At 38.1% G+C, this 22,015-nt stretch overlaps 1 non-coding gene across 1 annotated transcript; it reads right to left on the reverse strand.

Moving 5' to 3' along the window:
* Positions 1–357: 357 nt before the first annotated feature.
* Positions 358–464, reverse strand: LOC121207401 (small nucleolar RNA R71). The gene has a single exon (XR_005902491.1). It is a non-coding gene; the product is annotated as a small nucleolar RNA R71 (small nucleolar RNA).
* Positions 465–22,015: the final 21,551 nt, after the last annotated feature.

Consider the following 22,015-nt stretch of genomic DNA (forward strand, 5'->3'; position numbering starts at 1 on the left):
TTTCCTCGTCGAATTTGTGGTCCCAAAACCACTGTTCCGACTAGGCCCAAAATCGGGCTATTACACAACCCAATTTGAATTGAAACCAGTGATGTTTCAAATGCTCCAAATGGTGGGCCAATTCAGTGGTATGCCCATGGAAGATCCACATCTCCACCTTCAGTTTTTTATAGAGGTGAGTGATTCATTCAAGATAGCCAGTGTGACTGAAGACGCACTGAGGTTGAAGTTATTTCCGTCCACGTTGCGAGATCGAGCACAAGCATGGCTCAATTCTTTGCCACCAAGTTCGATTCTACATGGCAAGAATTAGCAGAAAGACTTTTGGCTAAGTATTTCCCGCCTATCAAAAATGCTAAGTTGAGGAACGAGATCACAACTTTCCAACAATTGGATGACGAGTCTTTGTATGAGGCTTAGCAGTGATTCAAGGAGTTACTTCATAAGTGTCCTCATCATGGGATTCCTCATTGTATCCAGTTGGAGACATTCTATAATGGTCTCAAGGCACATACAAGATTGATGGTAGATGCTTCTATGAATGGTGAAATTTTGTTTAAGTCCTATAATGAGGCTTACGAGATCATCGAGAGGATTGCAAGTAATAACTATCAATGGCCAACAAATCGAACAGCTTTAGAAAGATGTGTAGCCGGAGTTCATGAAGTTGACGCCCTCATTTCGTTATCAACTCAGGTATCGTCAATTTTCTCTATGTGAAAACAATTTACCACTAATAGTACTAATAATTTTGCTGCTCAGTCTCCAAGTCCATTTGAAGTAGTTTCCTATGTGTATTATAGGGAAGGCCATTCTTTTGAGAATTTTCCATTAAATCTCGAGTCAGTGTACTATGTGGGGAACCAACATCAAAATAGGAGTGGAGAAAGACCTTAGTCCAACTTCTACAATCATTCATGGCGTAATTATCCTAACTTTTCTTAGAGAAACCAAGGAAATGGACCGAACAACAACTTCTTATAGCATAGGCCCAACCAATCTCAAGGGTTTAATCAGCAAGCTCCAAAACGTCCTCAAGCTGAGACATCAAACAGTTTGGAAAACTTGTTGAAAGCATACATGGTAAAGAATGACGCTTTGGTCCAAAGCCACGCAGCAACACTGAAAAATTTGAAAAACCAAATGGGTCAGTTAGCTACAAAGCTTCGTAATAGGCCGCAAGGAACCTTGCTGAGCGATACTGAGAATCTAAGAAATTTAGGTAAAGAACATATCAAGGCAGTGTCATTGCAAAATGGTAAAATTCTGGAACCCCGATTGATTAGTGTCGAAGATAAGCCCGTTGAGAAGAATCAACCAACTCTTGAAATTCCTACACCAAAGGAATCAGAATCTGCAAAGATTGAAAAGGTAAATCCTAACTTAGTGAATTCAGATACTTTAACAGCTTCTTTGGATGTAGATTTACCTACTCATAAGAGTTATCCGATTCAACCTAAAGTTCCATCACCTCCATATCCGTAAAGATTACAGCAACACAAGTAGAAACATGAGGTGCAATTCAAGAAGTTTTTGTATGTTCTGAAGAGTTACACATAAATATTTCATTGGTGGAGGCTTTAGAACAAATGTCAAATTATGTGAAGTTTATGAAGGATATACTGTCCAAGAAGAAACAACTGAGTGAGTATGAGACTGTTGCATTGACAAAGGAGTGCAGTGCGTTCCTGCAGAACAAACTGCCACCTAAATTAAAAGAACCAGGAAGCTTTACTATACCCTGTAACATTGGTGAATCTTATTGTGGTAAAGCTTTATGTGACTTAGGAGCGAGTATCAACTTGATGCCTAAGCCTATTTTCAAGATGCTAGGGATAGGTGAAGTAAGACCTACAACTATGACGCTTCAACTAGCAGATTGATCTTTAGCATATCCTGAGGGAAAGGTCGAGGATGTTTTGGTAAGAGTCGATAAATTTATTTTTCCTGCTAATTTCATTGTCTTAGATTTTGGAAAAGATAATAAAGTGTCGATCATCCTTGGGGGACCTTTCTTAGCCATGGGAAGAACATTAATTGATGTGCAGAAAGGTGAACTCACCATGCGAGTTCAAGATGATCAAGTAACCTTTAACATTCTTAAAGCGATGAAATTTCTTGATTCAGCAGAATAGTGTTCAGTTATGGAAGAGATAGAAATCTTGGTTTTTATGGAAATCAATTCTGAAGAAGATCCATTAGAGAAAGCCTTAGATCTTGACCCTTTGGAGGATGAAGAAGGTGAAGAAAACATGGCTTTGATGGAAGCCAATCCGAGAAATTTTATTCATTCCACACGGTTTAAACCATTGGAGTTAGAAGTCAAAGAATTTGTGCAGCCCAAGTTGTCAATTGAGGAACCACCTAAACTCGAACTAAAGGTACTTCCTTCCCATTTGAAATGCATTTATTTAGGTGACTGTTCCACTTTGCATGTGCTTATTTCAGCAGAACTGACGAAAGATCAAGAAGAGCAACTAATTGTTATTCTGAAGAAATTTAAGAAAGCAATTGGTTTGACCATAGTTGATATTCGAGGTATAAGCCCTTCTTTTTGCATGCATAAAATTATTTTAGAAGAAGATGAAATAGCTCGAATTGATGGGCAAAGTAGTCTCAATCCTATTATGAAAGAAGTTTTAAGAAAGGAAGTGATCAAATGGTTAGATGCAGGAATCATCTATCCTATTTCAGATAGTTCCTGTGTAAGTCTGGTGAAGTGTGTGCCGAAGAAAGGTTGAATCACAATTGTTGAAAATGAGCTTAACAAGTTGATTCCAATGAGAACCGTTACTGGTTAGAGAATCTATATTGATTACAGAAAATTGAATAAAGCCACTCGAAAGAACCATTTTCTGTTGCCTTTTATGGATCAAATGTTAGATCGACTAGCAAGTAATGAATTCTATTATTTTTTAGATGGCTATTCGGGATATAACCAAATAGTTGTAGCTCCAGAAGACCAACATAAAACAACCTTTACTTTTCGATATGGTACGTTTACTTTTAGGCGAATGCCTTTTGGTTTATGCAATACACCTGCAACATTTCAACGATGCATGATGGCAATATTCACTGATATGGTTGAAAATTTTGTTGAGGTTTTATGGATGGGTTTTCTGTTTTTGGTAACACTTATGATATATGTTTGAGTAATTTGGTTAAGGTATTAAAGAGATGTGAAAAGACAAATCTTGTCCTTAATTGGGAGAAATGGCATTCTATGGTTAAGGAAGGGATTGTCTTAGGGCATAAAATAGTCGATAAAGCAAAGGTGGACGTAATTGAAAGATTACTAGTCCTAATTAATGTAAAAGGAGTCAGAAGTTTCTTAGTCCATGCCATTTTTTACCGAAGGTTTATCAAAGATTTCTTAAAAATTTCTAAACCATTGTGTTTGTTGTTAGAGAAAGATACAGTGTTTTCTTTCAACAAAGCATGTTTGAAAGGTTTTGAAGATCTGAAAAATAATTAATCTCAGCCCCAATAATCGTTACACCTGATTGAAGCTCACCTTTTGAGTTGATGTGCGATGCAAGTGATTATGTCCTTAGAGCTATGATGGGCCAAAGAAGAAACAAAGTGTTTCACCCTATTTACTATGCAAGTAGAACTGTGACGGAAGCCCAACTCAATCATACGATAACTGAAAAGGAACTCTTTGCTATAGTTGCAAAGAAGAAACAAAGTGTTTCACCCTATTTACTATGCAAGTAGAACTGTGACGGAAGCCCAACTCAATCATACGGTAACTGAAAAGGAACTCTTTGCTATAGTTGTTGCTTTTGACAAATTCCGCTCTTGTAACGCCCCAATTTTCAGAAATTCTATGTATGTTGGCAAAAATTTAAAATTTCTGTGTTCTGTCTATTTGGCGTAGGTTTAATTATGTTAGTGGGCCTCTGGAAGGCCCAAGATTAAGTTAAAACTTGGTAATTTTAGTTAATTTTAGTTCCGTAAGAAAAAGGGGTTCTGGTTAACTAGGCTTTTAAGTATTAATTGGGTAAAATAAAACACAAAGAAGCAGGTGGCAGAGTGGCATGTGAAGCCACTGGGAAGGCTATAAAAGTGGCTATGGATGCTAGGGAGAACTGAGGTTCAAGTCACAATGACAGCATATTAAGGGAATTATTTTTATGATTAGAAAGGGGAAGTTTTGGAACTCAAGTAAAAGATTGTCAGAGGAGTTTGAGTTGCTCAGGTGATAAGGGAGAGGATTTAGGAGCTGATTAGGGAGAGTAGTGTTGGCCGAATGGTGGACTCTTGAGGAGCAAGAGTTGGCCGGCCAAGGGTTTTTCTTTAGAGGGCAATTTTCGGCTAGGTCAAATGCCAAGTATAAGTTCGGCATTAGGGGTAAGTTGTGCCGTTTCCTGACCATTCTTCCTTTTTCTTTGTTCTTCTTTTTTCTCTCTTCATCAACTTCTTTTCTTCTTCTTGTCTGCCGAATCTCTCTACCATTCTGCTCATCTTCATTTTTATCAGTTGTTTTTAAGCCTATAGTCGATTACCTCAAAAAGCCGAAATCCCGAAAGCCTAATTTCTTTTGTGTCGTTTTCTTCTAGTCAAAATCCTCTTATTTTCCCCCATCTTCTTGACCGATTCTCTAGTCCTCTGAACCCCAAGTTTCTGTCAACAAAGACACTACAAAACCCTCATCTTTTCTTCACTGTTACAAAAAGCCGAAAACGCATAGCCATAGGAACATAGCTGAATTTTAATATCACTAATGGATCGACTTTTGTTATCATTTGAGGGGTTAGATCTGTATCAAAATTGAGTAGGAGTTAATTGGAATCATTGACTGAAGGAACCGGTGGTAAGTTTTTGAACTTAATCTTTATTTCGGGTTTTAGAAAAGCCGAAACCCCTAAAGGTTAGGGAGGCTGTCGATTTGGGCTTGTAGCTCTAAGGGTTGTTATAACTATTTTATTTTGATAATAGTGGGATCTAAAGGCTGCTAATCAAAGGCTTGGACAAGTGGAACGACTAGATCTAGACATAATCGCTAATTTCGGCAAAGGTAGGATCGCTAGTGCCTAAGGTGCTTTTGGCCGAATATGGTAAGGGGTTAATACGTAGTTCATTTTCGATAGTTAGATTAACGTGTTAGTAATCCAATTGTAGGCAGTTCGTGTGTGGATCTCGTCAGCATATCGTCGCAAATAGGTGTGTAACTGACTCCCTTTTATAGACTAGATCGGCAAAAGCTGAAAAGCTGAAATGCCGAAAAGCCGGTATTTTGGGAACTTGCGAGTGTGCGAATTCTCGTGAGATTAATAGTTTAATGTATATGGTAAATTAAAGTGATAAGATTGCAGAGTGCACGATTCCGTGCATTTCGATATTTTTGGGCTTAATGGACCAAAATCGGGATAGTGAGCCAACGGGCCCAATTCGGTAAGAAAACGCGGTAAGTGTCTCTGGTCGTACGTAAATGGCTATGCTATGCATGAAAACCTTAAGAATAGTTAAATTACTTGAATTCCCCTATGTTTGGAAAATTACTGTTATACCTCTAGGGTACTTTTGGCTGAAAAGCATGATGATTTGATTCCGTTTGATGTATGCCATGATTGTATATCTGTTGCATGGGGACATGGGCTGTATTATGGACGAAGCGTCCTGGTGGCTATGCCACAATTATCTTATCTGGTGGCTCTGCCACATATATCTGTTCTGGTGGCTCTGCCATGATTATCTGTATCTGGTGACTCTGTCACATTATCTGTTCTGGTAGCCGAGCTGCATATTTCTGTAGCGTGTAGTAGTTGGGTGGGTCGAGTAGTCTCCCCACATGGTGAAAGGTTGGTATGGGGGTGCATGTGGTTGGATATGGGTTGGGTTTTGCATAAACATGTAATATCTGTTCTGTTCTGTTATGGGCCTATGGGCTTTATTCTGAATTCTGTTCTGGGCTAAGGCCAACTTATTCTATTTTTGTGGTTTGAGTCGATATAGGATATGGTTAGGTTAATTTACACACTGAGTTTCCCCAAACTCACCCCTTTATTTTCATCCACACAGGTAATACCCAACCACAGTGGGCTTGGAGCTATGAGGGATTCGGAGTGGCCACACGTTCTGCAAGTTTGATTCTCTTCTGGTGAATTGGACATCCTTTTATTTACGTTTAAGGTTTTGGTTTTTTTTTTAAATGTAATAAGGCCGCTTAATTATTCTTTTCTTTTGATGGTTTTAATATGTTTTATTAAGATAGGTATTACTTATGCTTAACTGTTGAAATTGGATAGTTTTAGGGCGCATTTTCAAAAATAGTAATTGATTTCAAAATAACAAGACAACAAGCAAAGCTTCCGCAATGAAAATATTTTCCAAAGTTAATCACTTCTCCTAAAAAGGACTTAATCAAACTAGTTTCCTAGAAATATACATGACGTTAAGGTGTGGCAATGGCGGTGTGCATGTCTAAGATTGGATCCGAGGGGAGCTTGGTACTTAAGTAGTCCGATAGACTCACCTCCTGTTTCTTGGTTTCCTAGTCGGTGCACAACTTTCATTCACTTTAACCTACAATGAAATTATCTTTTAAAACACTAGGTAAGTTCTTCTAGATCAACAATACTAAAATGTCTTGAACGCTTCGATATGGCATGTTGGATTCGGCCATAACGTCTGGGCCGGGTTTGGGGTGTTACATTTAGTGGTATTAGAGCCAAGTTGCAACAACTCGGCTGTGGAATAGGTTTACAAAAACAAAATTTTTCAAAAACAAAGGATTGAAAAAAAATCAGTTTTCAAAATTCTGATCTTTAGAAGGTGGCATTCTGAATCTCCACTGAGAGGATGTGGACAAGGTAGGGGCAGAAATGGAAATGGTCGAGGTCGAGGGGCATCTTGCAGGGGTGTCAAAAATGCTGAAGCTCGACAACCCGCGTTGGTGTATGCAGCTCGTCGTCGTGAGGAGGGCGACTCACCTGACGTTATAACTGGTACGTTTTTGGTTTCTAGCATGCCGTATACTACTTTGGTGGATATTGGATCTACTCATTCCTATGTTGCATGTGCCATATCTGGGTCGTTGGGTGTGCACTCTGAGAAGATTGTGAGTGGGGTATCTGTGCTAAGTCCTTTGGGTCACTCGGTTAGGGTAGAAAAACTGTATAGGGATGTACCCTTAGAAACTCAAGGTAGGATTTTCCCTGGAGATCTGATGGAGTTACCGTTCGGAGAGTTTGATCTCAATCTGGGAATGGACTGGCTTGTTAAGCATAAGGCGACTTTGGATTGTAATGCTAAACGAATGGTGTTAAGGACCACAGAGGATGAGGAAGTGATGGTGATTTTTCAAGAGGAGCTTCCAAGATTGCCTCCAAACCGAGAAGTTGAGTTTGGAATCGACTTGTTGCCTGGAACGGCGCCCGTGTCCATCGTACCGTATAGGATGGCACCGAAGGAGTTAGTGGAGTTAAAGGCACAAATTCAAGAGTTGTTGGATAGGGGTTTCATTAGGCCAAGCGTGTCTCCATGGGGAGCACCGGTGCTATTCGTGAAAAAGAAGGATGGTACGATGCAGATGTGCATTGATTATCGTCAGTTGAACAAACTGACAATTAAGAATAAGTATCCACTGCCAAGGATTGATGATCTGTTCGACCAGTTGAGAGGAGCTTCTGTATTTTCCAAGATCGACCTTCGATCTAGATATCATCAGTTAAGGGTCAAGGAGGTAGATATCCATAAGATGGCATTCAGGACTCGGTATGGTCATTACGAGTTTTTGGTTATGCCATTTGGACTGGCGAACGCTCTTGCAGCATTTATAGATCTAATGAATAGTGTGTTCCAACCATTTTTGGATCGATTCGTAGTCGTCTTTATTGACGATATCCTAGTATATTCTGAAACGGAAGCGAAGCATGATGAGCATCTCCGTATAGTGCTGCAAGTGTTAAGGGAGAAGGAACTTTATGCGAAGTTCAGCAAGTGTGAATTTTGATTGAGGGAGGTAACCTTCTTAGATCATGTGGTCTCTGCAGAGGGGATTAGGGTGGACCCTCAGAAAATTGAAGCAATTTTGGAGTGGAAGCCGCCTAGGTCAGTGTCGGAAATACGAAGTTTTCTAGGATTGGCAGGATACTACAGAAGGTTTGTGGAAGGTTTTTCTGTGATGGCAGCACCTCTGACAAAACTCATAAGGAAAGGAGTACCGTTTGTATGGACTGAGAAGCAGCAGGAAGCTTTTGAGAAGTTGAAGAAAGTTTTGACTGAAGCACCTGTGTTAATTCAGCCGGAGTCTGGGAAGGATTTTACTGTGTACAGTGACGCATCACATGTAGGTTTGGGCTGCGTGTTAATGCAAGAGGGTAAGGTGGTTGCATATGCATCACGAAAGCTTAAGCCTCACGAGGGGAACTATCCTACTCATGATTGGGAGTTGGCAGTAGTGATATTTGCACTTAAGATTTGGAGACATTACTTGTACGGAGAAAGGTGTATTATATTCACAAACCATAAGAGTCTTAAGTATTTGTTGACTCAGAAGGAGCTGAACCTTAGGCAAAGGAGATAGATTGAGTTGCTTAAGGATTATGACTATTCGATCGAGTATCACCCAGGCAAGGCTAATGTGGTAGCCGATGCTCTAAGTCATAGAACTGTATCTAATCTGAGAGCAATGTTTGCTCGTCTGAGTCTGTATGATGATGGAAGTCTGTTAGCGAAGTTGCAAGTGAGGCCAACCTGGATGGATCAGATTAAGGAAAAGCAGTTGAACGATGAGTCCTTGGTCACTCGTTTTCAACAAGTTAAGGAAGGGGAAACTTCTGAGTTTGGGTTAAATGGCGAAGGAGTTCTGTGCTTCCGAGGAAGAATTTGTGTTCTGAAGGACTCTGATTTAAGGCAGACAACATTGAAGGAAGCTCATAGGGGACTTTGTTCCATGCATCCTGGAGGGAACAAGTTGTATCATGACTTACGAGAATTGTACTGGTGGCCTAGACTTAAACGAGAGGTAACAGAGTTTGTAGGGAAATGTCTGACATGCCAGCAAGTGAAAGCTGAGCATCAATTACCTTTTGGACTGTTGCAGCCAGTGAAGATACCACTTTGGAAGTGGGAGAGGGTAACCATGGACTTTGTGAGTGGGCTGCCCTTAACACCATCGAAGAAAGACTCGGTGTGGGTGATTGTGGATAGGTTGACCAAATCAGCCCATTTCATACCTGTACGTACTGACTTTTCACTTCAAAAGTTAGCCAAGTTGTATGTAGCAAAGATTGTGCGACTTCATGGAGTCCCAGTTTCGATTACCTCTGACCGGGATCCCAGATTCACATCTTGATTTTGGAAAAGGTTGCATGAGGCATTGGGGACGCGATTGAACTTTAGTACAGCTTTCCATCCCCAAACTGATGGTCAGTCGGAAAGGGTTATTCAGATTCTGGAGGAAATGTTGAGGGGATGCGTAATGGACTTTCAAGGTAGTTGGGAGGATTACTTGCCGTTGGCAGAATTTGCGTACAATAACAGTTACCAGGCAAGTATTCGAATGGCACCGTATGAAGCACTGTATGGATGAAGGTGTCGTACACCTAGTTGTTGGACGGAGCTAGGAGAGCGACAAGTTCTTGGACCAGATTTGGTAGCTTATACTGAGGATAAGGTCAGAACAATTAGGGATCAGTTAAAAGAAGCATCTGATAGGAAAAAGTCATATGCAGATTTGAAGCGTAAGGAGATTGAGTACTCAGTAGGTGATATGGTCTTCTTAAAGGTTTCTCCTTGGAAGAAGATATTAAGGTTTGGTAAGAAGGGCAAGTTGAGTCCGCAGTTCATTAGGTCTTATCGGGTTTTGAAGCGAGTAGGCCCAGTAGCTTATCAATTGGAATTGCCTCCAGAGTTAGACAGGATTCACGAAGTTTTTCATGTCTCCATGTTAAGGCATTATCATTCTGACCCTGCTCATGTCGTGCCAGTTGCAAAAATTGAAGTTCAGACTGATTTGACCTTTGAGGAGGAGCCTGTGCAAATATTGGTTCGAGATGTTAAGGTTCTCAGAAGAAAATCTGTCCCGTTAGTGAAAGTACTTTGGTGTAATCATGGCAGAGAGGAAGCCACTTGGGAGTCAGAAGAGGCGATGCAACAGCAATACCCTTATCTGTTTGGATCAGGTAAATTTCGAGGACGAAATTTCTTTAAGGGGGTAGAGTTGTAACGCCCCAATTTCCGAAAATTCTATGTATGTTGGCAAAAATTTAAAATTTCTATGTTCTGTCTATTTGGCATAGGTTTAATTATGTTAGTGGCCCTCTAGAAGGCCCAAGCTTAAGTTAAAACTCGATAATTTTAGTTAATTTTAGTTCCGTAAGAAAAAGGGGTTCTGGTTAACTGGGCTTTTAAGTATTAATTAGGTAAAATAAAACACAAAGAAGCAGGTGGCAGAGTGGCATGTGACGCCACTGGGAAGGCTATAAAAGTGGTGTGTGGATGCTAGGGAGAACTGAGGTTCAAGTCACAATGACAGCATATTAAGGGAATTATTTTTATGATTAGAAAGGGGAAGTTTTGGAACTCAAGTAAAAGACTGTCAGAAGGAGTTTTAGTTGCTCAGGTGATTGAGTAAGGAGGGGATAAGGGAGAGGATTTAGGAGTTGATTAGGGAGAGTAGTGTTGGCCAAATGGTGGACTCTTGAGGAGCAAGAGTTGGCCGGCCAAGGGTTTTTCTTTAGGGGGCAAGTTTCGGCTAGGTCAAATGCCAAGTATAAGTTCGGCATTAGGGGTAAGTTGTGTCATTTCCTGACCATTCTTCCATTTTCTTTTTTCTTCTTTTTTCTCTCTTCATCAACTTCTTTTCTTCTTCTTGTCTGCCGAATCTCTCTACCATTCTGCTCATCTTCATTTTTATCAATTGTTTTTAAGCCTATAGTCGATTACCTCAAAAAGCCGAAATCCCGAAAGCCTGATTTCTTTTGTGTCGTTTTCTTCTAGTCAAAACCCTCTTATTTTCCCCTATCGTCTTGACTGATTCTCTAGTCCTCTAAACCCCAAGTTTCTGTCGACAAAGCCACTACAAAACCCTCATCTTTTCTTCACTATTACAAAAAGCCGAAAACGCATAGCCATAGGAACATAGTCGAATTTTAATATCACTAATGGCTCGACTTTTGTTATCATTTGAGGGGTTAGATCTGCATCAGAATCGAGTAGGAGTTAATTGGAATCATTGACTGAAGGAACCGGTGGTAAGTTTTTGAACTTAATCTTTATTTCGGGTTTTAGAAAAGCCAAAACCCCTAAAGGTTAGGGAGGCTGTCGATTTTGGCTTGTAGCTCTAAGGGTTGTTATAACTATTTTATTTGGATAATAGTGGGATCTAAAGGCTGCTAATCGAAGACTTGGACAAGTGGAACAACTGGATCTAAACATAATCGCTAATTTCGGCAAAGGTAGGATCGCTAGTGCCTAAGGTGCTTTTGGCCGAATATGGTAAGGGGTTAATACGTAGTTCATTTTCGATAGTTAGATTAACATGTTAGTAATCCAATTGTAGGCAGTTCGTGTGTGGATCTCATCAGCATATCATCGACACCCTCTTATAGACTAGATCGTCAAAAGCCGAAAAGCCGAAATGCCGAAAAGCCGGTATTTTGAGAACTTGCGAGTGTGCGAATGCTCGTGAGATTAATAGTTTGATGTATATGGTAAGTTAAAGTGATAAGATTGCAAAGTGCACGATTTCGTGCATTTCGATGTTTTGGGGCTTAATGGGCCAAAATCGGGATAGTGGGCCAACGTGCCCAATTCGATAAGAAAATGCGGTAAGTGTTTCTGGTCGTACGTAAATGGCTATGCTATGCATGAAAGCCTTAAGAATAGTTAAATTACTTGAATACCTCTATGTATGGAAAATTACTGTTATACCCCTAGGAGTACTTTTGACTGAAAAGCATGATGATCTGATTCCGTTTGATGTATACCATGATTGTATATCTGTTTCATGGGGACATGGGTTATATTATGGAGGAAGCGTCCTGGTGGCTATGCCACAATTATCTGATCTGGTGGCTCTGCCACATATATCTGTTCTGGTGGCTCTGCCACGATTATCTGTATCTAGTGACTCTGTCACATTATCTGTTCTGGCAGCCATGCTGCATATTTCTGTGGCGTGTAGCGGTTAGGTGGGTCGAGTAGTCTCCCCACATGGTGAAAGGTTGGTATGGGCGTGCATGTGGTTGGATATGGGTTGGGTTTTGCATAAACATGTAATATATGTTCTGTTTTGTTATAGGCCTATGGGCTTTATTCTGAATTCTGTTCTGGGCTAAGGCCAACTTATTCTGTTTCTGTGGTTTGAGCCGATATAGGCTATGGTTGGGTTAATTTACACACTAAGTTTCCCCAAACTCACCCTTTATTTCCATCCACGCAGGTAATCCCCAACCATAGTGGGCTTGGAGCTGTGAGAGACTCGAAGTGGCTACACGTTCTGCAAGTTTGATTCTCTTCTGGTGAACTGGACATCTTTTTATTTACGTTTAAGGTTTTGGTTTTTTTTAAAATGTAATAAGGCCACTTAATTATTCTTTTCTTTTGATGGTTTTCATATGTTTTATTAAGATAGGTATTACTTATGCTTAACTATTGAAATTGGATAGTTTTAGGGCGCGTTTTCAAAAACAATAATTGATTTCAAAATAACACGACAACAAGCAAAGCTTCTGCAATGAAAATATTTTCCAAAGTTAATCACTTCTCCTAAAAGGGACTTAATCAAACTGGTTTCCTGGAAATATACATGACGTTAAGGGGTGGCAATGGCGGTGTGCATGTCTAGGATTGGATCCGAGGGGAGCTTGGTACTTAAGCAGTCTGATGGACTCTCCTCCTCTTTTCCGGTTTCCTACGTGGTGTACAGCTTCCATTCACTTTAACGTACAATGAAATTATCTTTTAAAACACTAAGTAAGTCCTTCTAGATCAACAATACTAAAATGTTTTGAACGCTTCGATGTGGCATGTCAAATCCGGCCATAACGTCTGGGTCGGGTTTGGGGTGTTACAGCTCTTATCTTATGGGTACCAAAGTTATAGTATTTACTAACCATGTGGCTATTAAATACTTGTTCACAAAAAAAGATGCGAAACCGAGGCTCATTCTTTGGATACTGTTACTCAAAGAATTTGACCTTGAGATCCAAGGCAGAAAAGGTGTTGAAAATCAAATAGTTGATCATCTGTTGAGGTTGGAGCAAGATGAGGTAACTTAATCATGTGTGCTTTTCAACGAGAATTTCCCAAATGAACACTTATTTGAGGTAAATTGAATTCATGAAACACCTTGGTTTGCTGATTTTGCCAATTATCTTGCATGTGGAATAATTCCTCAAGAAATGACATACCAAAAAAGGAAAAATTTCCTTGTAGTCAGTATTATTTTTGGGAGGATTTGTTTTTGTTTAAACAGTGTGTAGACAAATAATCTGAAAGTGTGTAGCTGAAAGTGAGATTGCTGAGATCTTGTATCATTTCCATTCATCTCCAAATGGGGGACACTTTGGTGGTTCACATACTACAGCTAAGATTTTGCAAGTAGGTTTCTTTTGGCTTACACTATTTAAAGATGCTTATGCTTATGTGAAGAACTGTGATAAATGCCAAAGAACCAGAAATATATCAAGAAGGAATGAGATGCCCTTGACAAATATTTTAGAGATTGAATTGTTCAACGTATGGGGCATTGACTTCTTAGGCCCATTTCCTTCTTCATATGGGAACAAGTACATCTTAGATGTTGTGGACTACGTATCCAAGTGGGTTGAAGTTGAAGCATACCTTACAAATGATGCTAAGGTAGTCATGTGATTCCCACATAAGCATGTGTTTACACGATTTGGGACACCAAGAGCTATTATTAGTGATGAAGGTTCTTACTTTGTGAATAAATGGCTTAAATGGTTGCTTGAAAAATATGATGTGAAGCATGAGATTGCTACTGCCTATCACCCTCAATCTAATGGACAAGTTGAAAGAGTGAACCGTGAAATCAAAGGTATCCTTGAAAGGGTAGTACACCCTAGAAGAAAAGATTGGTCTCGAAGGCTCGATGATGTATTATGGGCCTATCAAACAGCATTTAAGACACCGTTAGGAATGACTCCTTATTGGTTAGTCTTTGGAAAGGCATGTCATTTGCCATTAGAGTTGGAGAATAAAGCTCAATGGGCGTTAAAGCAGTTGAACTTTGATCTTAAGCAAGCCGGTGAGAGAAGAATGTTACAACTTGATAAGTTGGAAGAGCTGAGGTTGTTTTCCTATGAGAATGCCAAAATGTGTAAAGAAAGATCAAAGAAATGGCATGACTGTCATATACAACCTCGCGAGTTTAAAGTATGTAAAAAGGTTTTGTTGTTTAATTTAAGGTTGAAGCTATTTCCTAGGAAGCTTAAATCCCGACGGAAAGGACCTTATACCGTCTACCAAGTTTATCCTTATGGAGCTATTGAATTATACGACAATTATGGAGGTACGTTTAAAGTTAATGGTCAACGTCTCAAACACTACTGGGATGGTGAAGTTGAGCAAGTTGAATTGTTCAAATTAACAAATCCTTGATTTTTCATGAACTCATTTTGTAAATAAATAAATAATTAGAACTTATTTTCTTAACTTATTACATATAAATTAATTTTGTCTAAGGAGATCGAAACTTAAGCGGGATCAGTGTGACCCCTCCAACCTTTCTGGGAATTAATTTAATGTAATTTGTTAAGAATAAATTTTCTAATTAAGATTTAAAATTTTTCAGTTTCATTTGTTTTATTGAAGTTTTAAATTTTTATGTTAATAAAGGGGGTCAAATTTGGCCCAAATACTAATCAGTTTTTTTAGTAAGTTTATAAATACAATCTGTGTTTGAAGGCCAAGACAGCAAAAAAAAAGGGAAAAATACATACTCTTTCGCCACTCCTATTACTTGCCCCCCAAGTAACCCTAATGTAGCTAAATTTTTGCTACATGTTGCCTTAATTCTTCCCTATATAAACCCCTTTCCATTCTACTAATTTTCATATCCCTCAAAGCAATTTGCTTAACCCACTAAAAAAATCCCTAAATCTCTCTTTTTTACCATCAACCTCAAATCCTAAAACCATTTACTACCGCCACAAGAAGATTGTCGAAGCACTATCATTGCTATCGTAGAATTGTCGTTGTCGCTGTTGCAAACCCCCGTTGCTGTCGCAAGCCGTTGTCACCACCGCACTATTCTTGTCGTCACAAGATTGTTGCCATAACACGTCTTCAGCTCCTTGCCCATTTTTTCTCCTTGTGCAAAAACTTTGCCAATTTTCAAGAAAATATACCATGTCTCATAAAAGAACTAGATCTACAAAGACTACTCCTAAAAACCTAATTTTGATTGATAAAGAAGTGAAAGAGAGATTTGATTCAATCTTCAAGCATCAACCTGTGATACCGAAAAAAGGTTTTGACTTGAAGAGTAATAATTTGATGGTTGTTCCTATACTGATTAGAAAGAAAATCAATGCTCTAAAGTGGGAACGATTTTATCATGCTCGTTCACTTCTGGATGATGAAGTAGTTTGAGAATTCTATGCTGGTTTGACTATACAAGATGCTACTGAGGTCATCGTTCGAAATAAAAAGGTACCTCTTACTTCTAAATCCATCAATGATTTGTTTAACTTACCTGATATTGAAAAATATGAGTACTACTCTATGATGAATAACATCAATTGGGGTTTTCTTCAACAAGTGCTTGATGTTGTGACGAATCAGGGATTCTAATTGATTATAAGAAAGTGTGGGAGCCATTCTTACCGAAGGGAATACCTAAAACTAGTAGCAAATGTATGGTTTTATTTTGTTCGCTACAGTTTTATGCCTATCTCACATAGTTCCACCATCTCGATGGAACGGATGCTCTTGTTATATGCAATTTTGATAGAAAAGTCCATTAATGTTGGGAAAATTATTCTCAAGGAGATTCATGATTGTGTTAAAAAGAAAATAAGACGTGCTTATTTCCTATCATTAATCATTTCACTTTGCTTAAGGGCCTATGTTAAAACACAAGCAAATCTGAAGGGGCGATATGTTCAAGGGTTCATTACAAATCATGATCTTGAAAGGTTAGTAGAGAAGGTGCATAAGCTGAATCAAGGCAAGCAAGAAGAGCAACTGAGCCAGATACTGAGGAGTCAATAAAGGAAACTAAAACTGAAGCTAATTCAGTTACAGACACTGAAGAAGAAGAATCAGACAAGGAACCAAATAGTCCTAAACTAGTAGAAGGATCTGCAACCCCTGATACAAGGGTTGAGCCAGAAGAAGAACCAGTCAAGCTAAGTGTTGAACATGAATCTGCAACTCCTATGCTGACTTTTTTAAGTGCTTCAAAGAAATAGGAGTTGTCAATTTTGATGGATATGTGCAAGTTCATGCATAATCAACAACAAACTTACTAGAAATATACAAAAATTAAAGATGACTCAATTAGAAATACTTTTAAGAATATCTCTAATACTTTTGTTCCTGAGTTCCCAGATGCTATCTTTGAGACATGGACGGAAGGTACTGACTATGCAAGCGGAGATGGAGCTGAAAAAGACAAGGGGAATGAGTCAGAAAAATAAAAGGGGGGATTCTTGTCTTGTTATTTATTTAATCATTTTTAGGTCTTTAGAAATTTATTTCTTTCGTAATTAGGATTTAATTTTTTGTAGAATAAAACATAGCAAGCATTAATAAACTTAACACTTCTTTAGAAAGAAAAAGACTAAGTGATGTAGTAATGGGATTGAACATGTCTAGGATTGGATTATTAGGAAAGACTTGGTATTTAAGTAGTCTTCGTGACACACCTCTCTTTCTTTAGAACCCTACCTGGTGTTTAGTTTTCATTCATTACTTTGTACTTGCAATGAGGACATCGTTTCTTTTTAAAAGAGGGTAAGGAAAATAGATTGCTCAAATTTTTAAATTTTTCAAGTATGTTTCAATCATTTCTTTCATAAGTATGTTTTCATAAATGAATGTTTAGAGACATTTTTTGTTAATGAGATAGTTTGTATGCAAGTATGAATTATGATTTTATCTGAATGAAAGTATGTTATCATGAAGAATGGAATGCTTGTATGATCTTAGCCTTAGTAATGTTTGCCATGAAAACATGTGGATAATAAGTTGAGTTTAATTAAAGTAATTTTACTAGTTTATTTATGTTATAATTGTTGCCAATTGTGTCTAATTTTTCTAAAATCTATTTAAATCTTATAGTTTTCATACTTAGGATATTTTGCAGTAGGGATCATTGCATTTAGTTTAATATATTTTAATCATCACTTCTCAACTATATTGTGTTTTTATTTACCAAATTATTAATATAATTTTACAAATTAGGTGACTTAGCACAAATACAATCCCTATAGAGACGATAACTCGATACTACTTATTACTTGATAACGATTGTGTACACTTGCACAAACCTATGTGTTAAAGCACCCCAGGGCAAAAAACTCGGTCGTGTGAAACCTCTATCTATCAATTCTTGCAACTGTGATTTCAACTCCTTCAGTTCTGTCGGAGTCATTCTGTAAGGAGCTATAGATATCGGCAATGTTTCCGGTATCAGTTCAATAGAAAACTCAACCTCTCTGACTGGTGGCAACCTAGGCAATTCTTCTAGAAACACATCCAGAAACTCACATATTATCGACACTAACTCAATCTTAGATTCAGACACTTTTGTATCTAATAAATAAGAGAGATAAGCTTCATAACCTTTTCTCATACATCTATGAGCTAACATAGATGAAATGACTATAGGTAATCCACTCGACTCATCTGATTCAATTTGAAGGATTTCACCATTCTGACATTTCAATTCAATAATCTTTCGTCTACAATTTACAACGCATCATGCAGAGTTAACCAATCCATACCCAGAATTACATCAAACTCATCAAATGGAAATAGCAACAAATTAGCCAGAAAACAATAACCCCAAGTCATTGAAGGATAGTTCTTGCAAACTTTATCAACGAGAACACATTTGCCTAAGGGGTTCGATACTTTAATCACAAACTCAGAAAATTCAACAAGAAATTTCTTACTAGACACTAAATTCTCACAAACATACGAATGTGTCGATTCAGGATTAATTAAAGCAGTCACATTAGTGTCGTAAAGAGAAAAAGTACTAATTATAACATCAGTTGACGATGCCTATTCGCGAGCATGAATGACGTAAGCTCTAGCAGGTGCTCTGGCCTCAAATCTCATAGCAGAGTCTTTCGTTGTACCTCTACTACTAGTCACATTTCCAGCATTTCTCGGTGGCCTCCCTTTAGTGGTTGTATTACCGGGTCTTGCATTTTGGAATTGATCTTTCTCAGCTAACTCGAGACAATCTCGCATAAAATGTTCTGGTGAACCACATTTGTAGCAGACTTTATTACTTTTATTCCAGCATTCTCCAAAATGTCGCCTCCCACAATCTTAACACTCGAGTTTGTTGTTTCTCACACTGCCAACACTCGGTTCATATGTAGCTTGAGCTTTAAGACTTGAGTATTGTTTTCCACGATCATTGCTTGAATACCCAATTGAAGCATTTGGTTGATTGAACGAATTCATCAGTATTTTTCTTGAATCTCTTGCCTCTAAATTTGCCTTTCTCTTTTCTTTGCTAAGCTCCTCGGCTTTGCAAGCTCTATCAACCAGGACAACAAATTCTTTCAATTCTAGAATTGCAAGTAGAAGTTTAATATTCTCAGTCAACCCATCAATGAACCATTTTCAAATGATTTCTTTGTTAGAAACATATTCCCTAGAATACTTTCCCAACTGTACAAATTCTCTTTCATATTCAGTCACAGTCATACGACCCTATTTCAGTTCTAAAAATTGTGTTTTTGATCGAGAAATCGCTGGCATATATATTTCTTCCGGAATTTATTCTGGAAGAATTCCTAGGTGACTCTCTCTCGATATTACAGACACCAAAGTATTCCACCATTGACACGTTGTATCTCTCAATAATAAAATGGCACACTTTAAACTCTCATCTGGAGTACACGACAGCTCATCACATACTCGAATAGTGTTTTCAAGCCAAAATTCAGCTCTCTTGGGATCGTCATCAACAGTAGCTCTGAACTCCTTAGCCCCGTACTTACAGATTTTATCAACTGGAGACTTATTTAGTCGTTGAAATTCCACAACTTGAGGGGCTACAGGAATCAGTTGAGGATTAGATGGGGTGGAGGTTGTTGAGCAGTCGGATTTGTCCAGACATATTGTGTGAACCACTCTTTCATCATCTAGAAAAAGGCTTCTTTAGCCTCTCCCTCGTGACTACTCGACATAAGTCTAAAATCAGACAGCCACTTGAGTAAGAGCTGGTATGTTACTCTCTATATCGTTAGCTACAGCTCGATCGGGATCCATTTACTATATTAAAACACATTTTAAAATGTCAGGAGTCATCACACAATCACAAGTTATATATGGCATGTATAGCTACACTCTCACACTCGCTACGTTAGTCCGAGAATCAACTAAACCATAACTCTGATACCAATAAATGTAACACCCCTTACACGTATTCAACGCTGAAATAAGGTTATGGAGTATTAGAGGATTTATAAAACATTTAAACAATAAATTCACATGTATTTTTACATTTCATGCAAACATTATTCGAACTCAAGCACAATGTCCCTATAACAAGCCTACGAGACCTTAAACATGCTTTGAGAGTGATTTGGGACTAAACTGATAACTTAGAAAAATTTTACGAAACCTTGAAAAAAAATTTCAAAATAGGGGACACACGCCCATGTGGTCTGCCTGTGTGTCTCACATGGCCACCAGACATGCCCGTGTCACAAGCCGTGTGGACATTCGAAATGGGAGCACATGGCCGTGTCCCAGTCCGTGTTCGACCCCGTGTAACTCTCTAATTTGGGTCACACAGCCAACACACACGCCTGTGTGACTAGCCTGTGTGCCCTAAAAATGGCCATACACGCCCCTGTGCCAAGTCGTGTGCTAGGCCGTGCCAAACTTGTAGGGTATACTGACTTACACCACACGACCAAGTTACACGCCCATGTGTGAGGCTGTGTGGAGCATACTGACTTAATTTTAATTTCAACACCAGGGGACACATGGTCGTGTAACATAACTGTGTGTCACACACGGCCGAGACACACACCCGTGTCTCTTCCCATGTAGAAAAAAATAGGCTATTTACCAAGTCATTTTGCCACCCAAACTTGTATGTACCTACACCATATCAATTATCACCAACACATAGCATATCTAATCATCTAAACCAGCCAATTCAAACAAAAATCCTGCACATTCCATATTTCATTTTACATATACACAAATCACCAAAACATACCATACCAATTGTACCAAACTTTACTTCCTTAAATCATCAAAAATGGCTAAACTCAAATATGCAATATCAAGCCTAATTTCATAAGCATACCATTATCTTTAACTCAACCATTAGACACTCATGATACCTATAGCCATCAAGCATCACACAACCATTATATAACTCATATCACAAAACATAAACACATACATACACGTACATACCTATACCAATCCATAACAAGTTCATACATACACGAAATGTCGTTGAATACTCAATGTCTCGCACACTAAGTTCTATACTCGATATCTCGCACACTAAGTGCCGTACATAGCTGAAGCTATCTCAAATCGCACACTAAGTGTCATATATAGCCGAAGCTATGTCGTATCACACACTAAGTGCCACAAATAACTAATTTGCCATCGAACATATCTGTAGTCTCGTATATACAATTTATACAGTAAAAAGCACTAAAGCATAATTATTACAATGCTTAATACATACGAACTACCCTCATGTACGAAAATAACTCAACGGACTGACTATTCAATAACTTTGCTTTTTCCCCAATCTAAGTCTGAATTCCTCTTTTCTTGATCTATAAGTAATCAAAATCAAATTATTTATTCTTCTATTTATTCAATTCAATCCAAAATACATATTACGGCTATTTTACACTTCATATTTTTATAATTTGGTCCATATTACACAAACTCACAAATTCATGCAAATTCACAATAAACCCATGCTAGCTGAATTACCGTAATGCCCCTAGCAGCCCATAATTTTCATTTATTTCACATTTCAACCATACATTTTCAACATTTCTCAATTTAGCCCCTAATATGCATTTTCACCAAAAATCACTTAACAAAACTTGCTTAACAATCAACAATCATTCATAATCTATCAAGAAACTTCAAAATACTCATGTATTCATTAATGGCATCATTCAAAATATTTAACAATTTTTCAAATTACTCCCTGGGCTAGCTAGTACTAGCTGCAATGATCTCAAAAACATAGAAATCATTAAAAACGAGAGAAAAATATACCTAATTGAAGAAAAATAATATGGCCGAATGAACCCTAAAGAAATGGCTCTATTCCTCCTTCAAAATTGGTACAAAAAGATGAATGCCTTATTTTTTTATGTTTAGTTTTAGTTAAATTAACCTTTAATAACCAAATACCAAAATTAACCTTAAAATTAATTTACAATTTAATTTATGCCATGCCATTATCGTCCACTATCATAATATTGGTCTAATTACCATTCAAGGTCCTTAAATTTAATAAACCATAGCTATTTGACACCTTTAGCTAATGATACATCACTTTTGCATTTTACGCGATTTAGTCCTTTTTATCAAATTGAGCACTGAAACTGTAAAATTTCTTTATGAAACTTTCACATAGTAATTCTATCATGCTGTAAACTTTAATAAAATAATAAATAAATATTTTAAATTCAAATTTGTGGTCTCAAAACCACTATTCTGATTTGACTCAAAAACGGGTTGTTACAACTCTCCCCCCTTAGGGATTTTTGTCCCCAAAAATCTTACCAATGAATAGGTTCAGGTATTGTTTTCTCATAGCATCCTCGGGTTCCCACGTAGCTTCTTCAACCCCTTGCTG

Source organism: Gossypium hirsutum, chromosome A09, assembly GCF_007990345.1.
Source record: "Gossypium hirsutum isolate 1008001.06 chromosome A09, Gossypium_hirsutum_v2.1, whole genome shotgun sequence".
NCBI lineage: Eukaryota > Viridiplantae > Streptophyta > Magnoliopsida > Malvales > Malvaceae > Gossypium > Gossypium hirsutum.